The sequence below is a fragment of the Chrysochloris asiatica genome, unplaced genomic scaffold (genome assembly GCF_000296735.1).
Source record: "Chrysochloris asiatica unplaced genomic scaffold, ChrAsi1.0 scaffold00131, whole genome shotgun sequence".
NCBI classification, from domain to species: Eukaryota; Metazoa; Chordata; class Mammalia; order Afrosoricida; family Chrysochloridae; genus Chrysochloris; species Chrysochloris asiatica.
The window spans coordinates 8,419,565-8,423,914 of NW_006408649.1; the positions used below are offsets into that span (position 1 = coordinate 8,419,565).

A 4,350-nucleotide genomic window follows, 5' to 3' on the forward strand; every position below is an offset into this window, starting at 1 on the left:
TCCCTAGAGACTGGAAGACGCATACCCCACTGACAGGTTGATTTGGATTTCTAGTCTCTAGAACTGTGAGACACTACATATCTGTTCTTATAAGTTACCTGGACTCCAGGTGTGGTGCTATAGGATAAGCATTCAACTGCGAATCACAAGGTCTGCAGTTCAAACCCACCAGCTTCTCCTCAGAAACACTTTACAGGGTCATTATGAGTTGGAACCAACTTGATGGCACTTACCAATTCATTAGGTTACTTAGTTTGTGCTATTTTGTAATAACAATGTTGCTGTTGTTGTGAAGTGCCATCGAGTCAGTTCTGACCCATAGCAACCCTGTATAGGGTTTCCGAGGAGCAGCTGGTGAGCTTGAACCGCCAACCCTGCAGTTCAAAAGGCTTTGCAGTCTGGCGCATTAACCCACAGCGCCACACCAAGACTCCAATAACAATGTAAGGAAACTAATATACTTGCTTTTTGCAGAGAAAGTAAAAATAGTAAGACCAGTCAGAAATCCAATTCAAATGTGCTTAAACAATAAAGAAAATTTGTTCAGTGACTGGAAAGGCCAGTTGAAGGAGTCAGAACAGAACAAAACCACAACAACGAATTCAAAGGAGCTGGGAGGTCAACCGAAGATCAAAATTATATCAATGTCAAAGAAGGGATAAACGTAGCACCAGAGATCCAGGTGGTGAGAATGTCAGGTAGATTACAGGATACAATAGATTCTCTTAAAGGGAGAGAAAAGTTAATAGACTATAAAGAAACTTAATACTGCACAACAAAGTTCATGAAAATCAACTTCCAAGCAGAACAAGCAAACATGAAAACTAAGAAGAAACTGACAAGAAATAGCACAAAAAACACAAACTTAGCACAAGAAGTCATGCAGAACAAAGGAACAAACAGCACTACCAAAAAATTGACATAATGGCAGCAATTAATTCATACCTGTAGATAATTATATTGAATGTCAATGCATTGAATGCACCCATGAAGAGACAGAGAATGGCAGGATAGATAAGAAAACAAGACCCTTCAATATGCTGCCTGCAAGAGGCACACTTTGCACACAAAGACAAAAGCAGACTAAAAGTTAAAGGATGGAAAAAAATATACCAAGCTAACTGCAACAATAAACAAGCATGAGTGGCAATAGTAATATCCAATAAAGTAAACGTTAAGACAAAAACCAGCATAAGAGACAAAGAAGGACACTATCTCATGATCAAAGAGTCAATTGAGCAAGATGACATAACCATAATAAATACCTACACTCCCAATGAAAAAGCACCAAGATATATGAAGCAAACCTGTTGTTGTTGTTGTTGTGAAGTGCTGTTGAGTCGATTCCGACCCATAGTGACCCTGTATAGGGTTTCCAAGGAGCAGCTGGTGAGCTTGAACTGCCGACCTTGCAGTTCAAACAACTTTGCAGTCTGGTGTATTAACCCACAGTCTGAAGGGACAAGATCAGGTTTCTAGGCTGTCATGACCCAAGGGCTGTCATAAGACAACCCTTGCTACTCCTCCACGCCACCCACACCACCCTGCAAGGTATGTGGATAAGTATATTTTAAAATTATTTATTATCCTGATATGGCACTAGAGGATCAGCCCTGAACTGTGAACCATAAGGTCAATAGTTAAAGCCCTCCAATTGCTCTTCAGAAAGCCTATATAGACTCAATATGGGTGGTCACTTAACAACAAAACAACAGCTAAGTACAAGGAGTCCTGGTGTGGCATTGTGAGATAAAGCACTGGACAGCAAGGTAGGTTTAAACTACAAGGTCGGCATTTCAAACTCATCAGGTGCACCATGGAAACCCTATACAGAATTGCTATGAGTCAGAACTGACTTGAAGGCACTTAACCACAATAACAACAACAAAGTACAAAAGCAAAAACTATGAGACTCCAGTTCAAGTTGACAGACAAATGTAAACTAGATTTCAAGTGCTGTATTTTAAAAACAAAAAAAATAGTTTGAATTTGGGGCAATTAGAATAATTGTTTCATTTTCAAAGACTTGAAACTAAAAAGAATGAAAGACACATAGGATCATTATGCTATAATTGTGCTATTTTATTCTTTCTATTCTAAGAATGGATTCTTTTTCAGAGATAGGTACTTAACTGGTCAACTTGATACTCAGGACATTTATCTCTACTTGACCAGAGGTTTCAGAGGCTACTGTATAGTTGGCTAGTCTAAACTTAGGTTAAATATGAACATTTTCCTAATAATACTAGGGAGCCACATCTTGTTTATCTCCCTCCTTAAGAAATGCATAGTCTTACTTTAAATAGCTAAAAAGTCTGGAATAAACTAGAGTTAGCTAAGGTTAGAGGTACTCTGGTTAGCATGCATTCAAAATGGTGTGGCCAGTGGTAAAGCAAGCATTATAAAATACGAGTGCACTCCTTACCAACATACATTGAGCCATTGTTCCCCCTATAAAAAAGCTAGTTCTAGAAAAGGTCTAATTCTATAAAGATTTTATCACTTCCAAATCACAGTGAAAAGAACTTGAGTAGTAACGTACCATTTTTGTTTTCTATTATCTGCCTTAGAGACACCTCATTAAAAATTGGTGTCTGACACAACAGAACAACACTGGCAGAATGTGATATTGTAATGGCAATACCAAGTTGGTTGTTATAGACATATTAAAATCTTTGAGTATTAAATGGCTACATCTAATTATTTATATAGAACATTGGTCCAATAACAAAAATGAAGAACAGCAGCGGGAAGGTATCTCACTCAGTGTTCAGAGATAAAATGGTTAACCATTCTTTCTATTATTGTCTGCAGATAAGTCCTTTTTCATATTGAAATCTGATGTCAATTAAATTCTGGCATTTTTTTCAAGCTACTGTGTGACCAGGATGCTAAAGGCCATCACTATGCACCATACTACAACATAAGGACTCTTCTGTTCATTGTCTCCAGCACACTTCCAGAATATAGCAAACAATCCAATGTTACTACTTTCCAGAATGCTAGATGTCAAGTATCAGATATAAGCCCAGGTGCATTTAAGCAACAAGATTACAGTTAACAGAGCCTGAAAATTGAAAATGACAGACAAGGGTGAGGCCAGCGAAGCCAGTCCTTGCTACTCTTAAAGAATGACTAGGAACACTGTTGTTATTGTTATTGTTGTTAAGTGCCTCAATTCATGGCGACCCTGTGTAGGCTTCCCGAGGCTTTTAAATCTCCACAGGAGTAGAAAGACCAGGTACATTATTGTAATGAAATTACTTGGTGGCCTTTTTTCTCACCAATGCAGTTTTTCCATTTTCTTTTTATAGAACAAAACTACTAGGCAGCTCATCAAAAATCAGATTGTTGAAGTATATTTAACTATGGCAAATATTCAATGTTATGTCAGATTTAAAAACACAACACCATATCTGAAATATGTTCCCAATTTTAAAAATATATTTACATACATAAGAAGAAAGACTGGAAGGGCATAGACTCAAATGTAAATAATTTTCTAGGTGGGCTTATGAGTGATTTGTATTTTCTATTTTGATGTGCATTTGTGTATTTTCTTCTATGATAGTTCTGACTTCTATTGGATTAGAATCAGGGAATTCTATTGGATTAGAGATGACATTGATATGTGCCAAACATTGTTCTAAGAATCAGGGCCAGGATTGTTGTTGTTGTTATGTGCCATTTAGTCAGTTCCAACCCTTAACAACCCTGTATAGGGTTTCCAAAGAGCAGCTGGTGAGCTTGAACAACCAACCTTACAGTTCAAACCGACTTTGCAGTCCAGTGCATTAACTCATAGCACCACACCGGGACTCCAGGGTGTAACATTTAAGAGGGTGTGAAGAACAGAAAAACACATGAAGCAATGATTACACTTATTTAGGTGAGTAATGAGGAAGACCTCATAATAATCCGAGTGATAAGGAGTCCCTTGGTGATATAAATGGTTAACATGCTTGACTGCTAACCCAAAGGTAGAGGGTTGAATCTACCCAGAGGCAGTTCACAAGAAATTTCTGGTGATCTATTTTCGAAAAATCTGTCACTGACACACATGGAATCACCATGATCCAACTGTATAGCAACTGATACATTATCTATAAAAGGTTGATTATCAACTGTGGAGTCGAGGTCTCAGTAAGAGTGAAGAAATCCATGGCAGGCAGGTCTACGGGCCAGAATTATTAGAGACCACGGATGCAGGAAAGAAGGTCTGGAGGGGACAGACAACTCACTGCCCACTGGCCCACTGGCATCCCCTTTCACCTTTTGGGGCATTCCTCGTGGTGGAGGATCAGCCTTGCAGACTCTGTAATTCCAAGTCATGCCAAGTTCAACTGGCAT

General features: G+C 38.5%; 1 pseudogene; it reads right to left on the minus strand.

The window, feature by feature from the left end:
- Positions 1-2,872: 2,872 nt before the first annotated feature.
- Positions 2,873-4,350, minus strand: LOC102832661 (annotated as a pseudogene).